The sequence below is a fragment of the Neodiprion fabricii genome, chromosome 2, assembly GCF_021155785.1.
Source record: "Neodiprion fabricii isolate iyNeoFabr1 chromosome 2, iyNeoFabr1.1, whole genome shotgun sequence".
In the NCBI taxonomy this organism is placed as follows: domain Eukaryota; kingdom Metazoa; phylum Arthropoda; class Insecta; order Hymenoptera; family Diprionidae; genus Neodiprion; species Neodiprion fabricii.
In genome coordinates this window covers 10,785,973-10,795,745 of record NC_060240.1, presented here as the reverse complement: position 1 = coordinate 10,795,745, position 9,773 = coordinate 10,785,973, and positions in this window count along the sequence as shown.

Sequence of the window (9,773 nt, the reverse complement as noted above, 5' to 3'; positions counted from 1 at the left end):
AATTTTTGGTCCCAGATTCGAGTTAAATGACCCTGTTCTGATTAATTGGACCCCCAGGAACTCAGAAAACGCAGCGAAAACAGCGTGGGATCAACAGGAGAGAAGTTACGAAGGAAAAAGCACCTGCTGAAAAATGTCGAAAAGGCAGGTTCTCGTTTTCCGGCTGTAACTTTTGATGCGTTGATCGCAGCGTATTGTGACTGCGCCCAATCGATTTCTCTCGCAAAATTACGTCGTAATAGTGCCAGAAAGAATTCATTCCAGCACTTTTCAAAATCGCGAAAATTTCAGCCAAAAATGCAAAGGGGTTAGCCTTGCTTTTTTTTTGGCCGAAAAATTTTAGGTCCCAGATTCGATTTAAATGACCCTTTCCTGACTAATTGGACCCCCAGGAACTCAGAAAACGCAGCGAAAACAGCGTGGGATCAACAGGAGAGAAGTTACGAAGGAAAAAGCACCTGCTGAAAAATGTCGAAAAGGCAGGTTCTCGTTTTCCGGCTGTAACTCTTGATGCGTTGATCGCAGCGTATTGGGACTGCGCCCAATCGATTTTTTTCGCAATATTACGTCGTAATAGTGCCAGAAAGAATTCATTCCAGCACTTTTCAAAATCGCAAAAATTTTCGCCAAAAATGCAAAGGGGTTAGCCTTGCTTTTTTTTTGGCTGAAAAATTTTTGGTCCCAGATTCGAGTTAAATGACCCTGTTCTGATTAAATGGACCCCCAGGAACTCAGAAAACGCAGCGAAAACAGCGTGGGATCAACAGGAGAGAAGTTACGAAGGAAAAAGCACCTGCTGAAAAATGTCGAAAAGGCAGGTTCTCGTTTTCCGGCTGTAACTTTTGATGCGTTGATCGCAGCGTATTGTGACTGCGCCCAATCGATTTCTCTCGCAAAATTACGTCGTAATAGTGCCAGAAAGAATTCATTCCAGCACTTTTCAAAATCGCGAAAATTTCAGCCAAAAATGCAAAGGGGTTAGCCTTGCTTTTTTTTTGGCCGAAAAATTTTAGGTCCCAGATTCGATTTAAATGACCCTTTCCTGACTAATTGGACCCCCAGGAACTCAGAAAACGCAGCGAAAACAGCGTGGGATGAACAGGAGAGAAGTTACGAAGGAAAAAGCACCTGCTGAAAAATGTCGAAAAGGCAGGTTCTCGTTTTCCGGCTGTAACTCTTGATGCGTTGATCGCAGCGTATTGGGACTGCGCCCAATCGATTTTTTTCGCAAAATTACGTCGTAATAGTGCCAGAAAGAATTCATTCCAGCACTTTTCAAAATCGCAAAAATTTTCGCCAAAAATGCAAAGGGGTTAGCCTTGCTTTTTTTTTGGCTGAAAAATTTTTGGTCCCAGATTCGAGTTAAATGACCCTGTTCTGACTAATTGGACCCCCAGGAACTCAGAAAACGCAGCGAAAACAGCGTGGGGTCAACAGGAGAGAAGTTACGAAGGAAAAAGCACCTGCTGAAAAATGTCGAAAAGGCAGGTTCTCGTTTTCCGGCTGTAACTCTTGATGCGTTGATCGCAGCGTATTGGGACTGCGCCCAATCGATTTTTTTCGCAAAATTACGTCGTAATAGTGCCAGAAAGAATTCATTCCAGCACTTTTCAAAATCGCAAAAATTTTCGATAAAAATGCAAAGGGGTTAGCCTTGCTTTTTTTTTGGCTGAAAAATTTTTGGTCCCAGATTCGAGTTAAATGACCCTGTTCTGATTAATTGGACCCCCAGGAACTCAGAAAACGCAGCGAAAACAGCGTGGGATCAACAGGAGAGAAGTTACGAAGGAAAAAGCACCTGCTGAAAAATGTCGAAAAGGCAGGTTCTCGTTTTCCGGCTGTAACTTTTGATGCGTTGATCGCAGCGTATTGTGACTGCGCCCAATCGATTTCTCTCGCAAAATTACGTCGTCATAGTGCCAGAAAGAATTCATTCCAGCACTTTTCAAAATCGCGAAAATTTCAGCCAAAAATGCAAAGGGGTTAGCCTTGCTTTTTTTTTGGCCGAAAAATTTTAGGTCCCAGATTCGATTTAAATGACCCTTTCCTGACTAATTGGACCCCCAGGAACTCAGAAAACGCAGCGAAAACAGCGTGGGGTCAACAGGAGAGAAGTTACGAAGGAAAAAGCACCTGCTGAAAAATGTCGAAAAGGCAGGTTCTCGTTTTCCGGCTGTAACTCTTGATGCGTTGATCGCAGCGTATTGGGACTGCGCCCAATCGATTTTTTTCGCAAAATTACGTCGTAATAGTGCCAGAAAGAATTCATTCCAGCACTTTTCAAAATCGCAAAAATTTTCGATAAAAATGCAAAGGGGTTAGCCTTGCTTTTTTTTTGGCTGAAAAATTTTTGGTCCCAGATTCGAGTTAAATGACCCTTTCCTGACTAATTGGACCCCCAGGAACTCAGAAAACGCAGCGAAAACAGCGTGGGATCAACAGGAGAGAAGTTACGAAGGAAAAAGCACCTGCTGAAAAATGTCGAAAAGGCAGGTTCTCGTTTTCCGGCTGTAACTCTTGATGCGTTGATCGCAGCGTATTGGGACTGCGCCCAATCGATTTTTTTCGCAATATTACGTCGTAATAGTGCCAGAAAGAATTCATTCCAGCACTTTTCAAAATCGCAAAAATTTTCGCCAAAAATGCAAAGGGGTTAGCCTTGCTTTTTTTTTGGCTGAAAAATTTTTGGTCCCAGATTCGAGTTAAATGACCCTGTTCTGATTAATTGGACCCCCAGGAACTCAGAAAACGCAGCGAAAACAGCGTGGGATCAACAGGAGAGAAGTTACGAAGGAAAAAGCACCTGCTGAAAAATGTCGAAAAGGCAGGTTCTCGTTTTCCGGCTGTAACTTTTGATGCGTTGATCGCAGCGTATTGTGACTGCGCCCAATCGATTTCTCTCGCAAAATTACGTCGTAATAGTGCCAGAAAGAATTCATTCCAGCACTTTTCAAAATCGCGAAAATTTCAGCCAAAAATGCAAAGGGGTTAGCCTTGCTTTTTTTTTGGCCGAAAAATTTTAGGTCCCAGATTCGATTTAAATGACCCTTTCCTGACTAATTGGACCCCCAGGAACTCAGAAAACGCAGCGAAAACAGCGTGGGATGAACAGGAGAGAAGTTACGAAGGAAAAAGCACCTGCTGAAAAATGTCGAAAAGGCAGGTTCTCGTTTTCCGGCTGTAACTCTTGATGCGTTGATCGCAGCGTATTGGGACTGCGCCCAATCGATTTTTTTCGCAAAATTACGTCGTAATAGTGCCAGAAAGAATTCATTCCAGCACTTTTCAAAATCGCAAAAATTTTCGCCAAAAATGCAAAGGGGTTAGCCTTGCTTTTTTTTTGGCTGAAAAATTTTTGGTCCCAGATTCGAGTTAAATGACCCTGTTCTGACTAATTGGACCCCCAGGAACTCAGAAAACGCAGCGAAAACAGCGTGGGGTCAACAGGAGAGAAGTTACGAAGGAAAAAGCACCTGCTGAAAAATGTCGAAAAGGCAGGTTCTCGTTTTCCGGCTGTAACTCTTGATGCGTTGATCGCAGCGTATTGGGACTGCGCCCAATCGATTTTTTTCGCAAAATTACGTCGTAATAGTGCCAGAAAGAATTCATTCCAGCACTTTTCAAAATCGCAAAAATTTTCGATAAAAATGCAAAGGGGTTAGCCTTGCTTTTTTTTTGGCTGAAAAATTTTTGGTCCCAGATTCGAGTTAAATGACCCTGTTCTGATTAATTGGACCCCCAGGAACTCAGAAAACGCAGCGAAAACAGCGTGGGATCAACAGGAGAGAAGTTACGAAGGAAAAAGCACCTGCTGAAAAATGTCGAAAAGGCAGGTTCTCGTTTTCCGGCTGTAACTTTTGATGCGTTGATCGCAGCGTATTGTGACTGCGCCCAATCGATTTCTCTCGCAAAATTACGTCGTCATAGTGCCAGAAAGAATTCATTCCAGCACTTTTCAAAATCGCGAAAATTTCAGCCAAAAATGCAAAGGGGTTAGCCTTGCTTTTTTTTTGGCCGAAAAATTTTAGGTCCCAGATTCGATTTAAATGACCCTTTCCTGACTAATTGGACCCCCAGGAACTCAGAAAACGCAGCGAAAACAGCGTGGGATCAACAGGAGAGAAGTTACGAAGGAAAAAGCACCTGCTGAAAAATGTCGAAAAGGCAGGTTCTCGTTTTCCGGCTGTAACTCTTGATGCGTTGATCGCAGCGTATTGGGACTGCGCCCAATCGATTTCTCTCGCAAAACTACGTCGTAATAGTGCCAGAAAGAATTCATTCCAGCACTTTTCAAAATCGCAAAAATTTTCGCCAAAAATGCAAAGGGGTTAGCCTTGCTTTTTTTTTGGCTGAAAAATTTTTGGTCCCAGATTCGAGTTAAATGACCCTGTTCTGATTAATTGGACCCCCAGGAACTCAGAAAACGCAGCGAAAACAGCGTGGGATCAACAGGAGAGAAGTTACGAAGGAAAAAGCACCTGCTGAAAAATGTCGAAAAGGCAGGTTCTCGTTTTCCGGCTGTAACTTTTGATGCGTTGATCGCAGCGTATTGTGACTGCGCCCAATCGATTTCTCTCGCAAAATTACGTCGTAATAGTGCCAGAAAGAATTCATTCCAGCACTTTTCAAAATCGCGAAAATTTCAGCCAAAAATGCAAAGGGGTTAGCCTTGCTTTTTTTTTGGCCGAAAAATTTTAGGTCCCAGATTCGATTTAAATGACCCTTTCCTGACTAATTGGACCCCCAGGAACTCAGAAAACGCAGCGAAAACAGCGTGGGATCAACAGGAGAGAAGTTACGAAGGAAAAAGCACCTGCTGAAAAATGTCGAAAAGGCAGGTTCTCGTTTTCCGGCTGTAACTCTTGATGCGTTGATCGCAGCGTATTGGGACTGCGCCCAATCGATTTCTCTCGCAAAATTACGTCGTAATAGTGCCAGAAAGAATTCATTCCAGCACTTTTCAAAATCGCGAAAATTTTCGCCAAAAATGCAAAGGGGTTAGCCTTGCTTTTTTTTTGGCCGAAAAATTTTAGGTCCCAGATTCGATTTAAATGACCCTTTCCTGACTAATTGGACCCCCAGGAACTCAGAAAACGCAGCGAAAACAGCGTGGGATCAACAGAAGAGAAGTTACGAAGGAAAAAGCACCTGCTGAAAAATGTCGAAAAGGCAGGTTCTCGTTTTCCGGCTGTAACTCTTGATGCGTTGATCGCAGCGTATTGGGACTGCGCCCAATCGATTTCTCTCGCAAAATTACGTCGTAATAGTGCCAGAAAGAATTCATTCCAGCACTTTTCAAAATCGCGAAAATTTTCGCCAAAAATGCAAAGGGGTTAGCCTTGCTTTTTTTTTGGCCGAAAAATTTTAGGTCCCAGATTCGATTTAAATGACCCTTTCCTGACTAATTGGACCCCCAGGAACTCAGAAAACGCAGCGAAAACAGCGTGGGATCAACAGGAGAGAAGTTACGAAGGAAAAAGCACCTGCTGAAAAATGTCGAAAAGGCAGGTTCTCGTTTTCCGGCTGTAACTTTTGATGCGTTGATCGCAGCGTATTGGGACTGCGCCCAATCGATTTCTCTCGCAAAATTACGTCGTAATAGTGCCAGAAAGAATTCATTCCAGCACTTTTCAAAATCGCGAAAATTTTCGCCAAAAATGCAAAGGGGTTAGCCTTGCTTTTTTTTTGGCCGAAAAATTTTAGGTCCCAGATTCGATTTAAATGACCCTTTCCTGACTAATTGGACCCCCAGGAACTCAGAAAACGCAGCGAAAACAGCGTGGGATCAACAGAAGAGAAGTTACGAAGGAAAAAGCACCTGCTGAAAAATGTCGAAAAGGCAGGTTCTCGTTTTCCGGCTGTAACTCTTGATGCGTTGATCGCAGCGTATTGGGACTGCGCCCAATCGATTTTTTTCGCAATATTACGTCGTAATAGTGCCAGAAAGAATTCATTCCAGCACTTTTCAAAATCGCAAAAATTTTCGCCAAAAATGCAAAGGGGTTAGCCTTGCTTTTTTTTTGGCTGAAAAATTTTTGGTCCCAGATTCGAGTTAAATGACCCTGTTCTGATTAATTGGACCCCCAGGAACTCAGAAAACGCAGCGAAAACAGCGTGGGATCAACAGGAGAGAAGTTACGAAGGAAAAAGCACCTGCTGAAAAATGTCGAAAAGGCAGGTTCTCGTTTTCCGGCTGTAACTCTTGATGCGTTGATCGCAGCGTATTGGGACTGCGCCCAATCGATTTTTTTCGCAAAATCACGTCGTAATAGTGCCAGAAAGAATTCATTCCAGCACTTTTCAAAATCGCAAAAATTTTCGCCAAAAATGCAAAGGGGTTAGCCTTGCTTTTTTTTTGGCCGAAAAATTTTAGGTCCCAGATTCGATTTAAATGACCCTTTCCTGACTAATTGGACCCCCAGGAACTCAGAAAACGCAGCGAAAACAGCGTGGGATGAACAGGAGAGAAGTTACGAAGGAAAAAGCACCTGCTGAAAAATGTCGAAAAGGCAGGTTCTCGTTTTCCGGCTGTAACTTTTGATGCGTTGATCGCAGCGTATTGGGACTGCGCCCAATCGATTTCTCTCGCAAAACTACGTCGTAATAGTGCCAGAAAGAATTCATTCCAGCACTTTTCAAAATCGCGAAAATTTTCGCCAAAAATGCAAAGGGGTTAGCCTTGCTTTTTTTTTGGCCGAAAAATTTTAGGTTCCAGATTCGATTTAAATGACCCTTTCCTGACTAATCGGACCCCCAGGAACTCAGAAAACGCAGCGAAAACAGCGTGGGATCAACAGGAGAGAAGTTACGAAGGAAAAAGCACCTGCTGAAAAATGTCGAAAAGGCAGGTTCTCGTTTTCCGGCTGTAACTCTTGATGCGTTGATCGCAGCGTATTGGGACTGCGCCCAATCGATTTCTCTCGCAAAATTACGTCGTAATAGTGCCAGAAAGAATTCATTCCAGCACTTTTCAAAATCGCGAAAATTTTCGCCAAAAATGCAAAGGGGTTAGCCTTGCTTTTTTTTGGCCGAAAAATTTTAGGTCCCAGATTCGATTTAAATGACCCTTTCCTGACTAATTGGACCCCCAGGAACTCAGAAAACGCAGCGAAAACAGCGTGGGATCAACAGGAGAGAAGTTACGAAGGAAAAAGCACCTGCTGAAAAATGTCGAAAAGGCAGGTTCTCGTTTTCCGGCTGTAACTCTTGATGCGTTGATCGCAGCGTATTGGGACTGCGCCCAATCGATTTTTTTCGCAAAATTACGTCGTAATAGTGCCAGAAAGAATTCATTCCAGCACTTTTCAAAATCGCGAAAATTTTCGCCAAAAATGCAAAGGGGTTAGCCTTGCTTTTTTTTTGGCTGAAAAATTTTTGGTCCCAGATTCGAGTTAAATGACCCTGTTCTGATTAATCGGACCCCCAGGAACTCAGAAAACGCAGCGAAAACAGCGTGGGATCAACAGGAGAGAAGTTACGAAGGAAAAAGCACCTGCTGAAAAATGTCGAAAAGGCAGGTTCTCGTTTTCCGGCTGTAACTTTTGATGCGTTGATCGCAGCGTATTGGGACTGCGCCCAATCGATTTCTCTCGCAAAATTACGTCGTAATAGTGCCAGAAAGAATTCATTCCAGCACTTTTCAAAATCGCGAAAATTTTCGCCAAAAATGCAAAGGGGTTAGCCTTGCTTTTTTTTTGGCCGAAAAATTTTAGGTTCCAGATTCGATTTAAATGACCCTTTCCTGACTAATCGGACCCCCAGGAACTCAGAAAACGCAGCGAAAACAGCGTGGGATCAACAGGAGAGAAGTTACGAAGGAAAAAGCACCTGCTGAAAAATGTCGAAAAGGCAGGTTCTCGTTTTCCGGCTGTAACTCTTGATGCGTTGATCGCAGCGTATTGGGACTGCGCCCAATCGATTTTTTTCGCAAAATTACGTCGTAATAGTGCCAGAAAGAATTCATTCCAGCACTTTTCAAAATCGCAAAAATTTTCGATAAAAATGCAAAGGGGTTAGCCTTGCTTTTTTTTTGGCTGAAAAATTTTTGGTCCCAGATTCGAGTTAAATGACCCTGTTCTGATTAATTGGACCCCCAGGAACTCAGAAAACGCAGCGAAAACAGCGTGGGATCAACAGGAGAGAAGTTACGAAGGAAAAAGCACCTGCTGAAAAATGTCGAAAAGGCAGGTTCTCGTTTTCCGGCTGTAACTTTTGATGCGTTGATCGCAGCGTATTGTGACTGCGCCCAATCGATTTCTCTCGCAAAATTACGTCGTCATAGTGCCAGAAAGAATTCATTCCAGCACTTTTCAAAATCCCGAAAATTTCAGCCAAAAATGCAAAGGGGTTAGCCTTGCTTTTTTTTTGGCCGAAAAATTTTAGGTCCCAGATTCGATTTAAATGACCCTTTCCTGACTAATTGGACCCCCAGGAACTCAGAAAACGCAGCGAAAACAGCGTGGGATCAACAGGAGAGAAGTTACGAAGGAAAAAGCACCTGCTGAAAAATGTCGAAAAGGCAGGTTCTCGTTTTCCGGCTGTAACTCTTGATGCGTTGATCGCAGCGTATTGGGACTGCGCCCAATCGATTTCTCTCGCAAAACTACGTCGTAATAGTGCCAGAAAGAATTCATTCCAGCACTTTTCAAAATCGCGAAAATTTTCGCCAAAAATGCAAAGGGGTTAGCCTTGCTTTTTTTTTGGCCGAAAAATTTTAGGTTCCAGATTCGATTTAAATGACCCTTTCCTGACTAATCGGACCCCCAGGAACTCAGAAAACGCAGCGAAAACAGCGTGGGATCAACAGGAGAGAAGTTACGAAGGAAAAAGCACCTGCTGAAAAATGTCGAAAAGGCAGGTTCTCGTTTTCCGGCTGTAACTCTTGATGCGTTGATCGCAGCGTATTGGGACTGCGCCCAATCGATTTCTCTCGCAAAATTACGTCGTAATAGTGCCAGAAAGAATTCATTCCAGCACTTTTCAAAATCGCGAAAATTTTCGCCAAAAATGCAAAGGGGTTAGCCTTGCTTTTTTTTGGCCGAAAAATTTTAGGTCCCAGATTCGATTTAAATGACCCTTTCCTGACTAATCGGACCCCCAGGAACTCAGAAAACGCAGCGAAAACAGCGTGGGATCAACAGGAGAGAAGTTACGAAGGAAAAAGCACCTGCTGAAAAATGTCGAAAAGGCAGGTTCTCGTTTTCCGGCTGTAACTCTTGATGCGTTGATCGCAGCGTATTGGGACTGCGCCCAATCGATTTTTTTCGCAAAATTACGTCGTAATAGTGCCAGAAAGAATTCATTCCAGCACTTTTCAAAATCGCGAAAATTTTCGCCAAAAATGCAAAGGGGTTAGCCTTGCTTTTTTTTTGGCTGAAAAATTTTTGGTCCCAGATTCGAGTTAAATGACCCTGTTCTGATTAATTGGACCCCCAGGAACTCAGAAAACGCAGCGAAAACAGCGTGGGATCAACAGGAGAGAAGTTACGAAGGAAAAAGCACCTGCTGAAAAATGTCGAAAAGGCAGGTTCTCGTTTTCCGGCTGTAACTTTTGATGCGTTGATCGCAGCGTATTGTGACTGCGCCCAATCGATTTCTCTCGCAAAATTACGTCGTAATAGTGCCAGAAAGAATTCATTCCAGCACTTTTCAAAATCGCGAAAATTTCAGCCAAAAATGCAAAGGGGTTAGCCTTGCTTTTTTTTTGGCCGAAAAATTTTAGGTTCCAGATTCGATTTAAATGACCCTTTCCTGACTAATTGGACCCCCAGGAA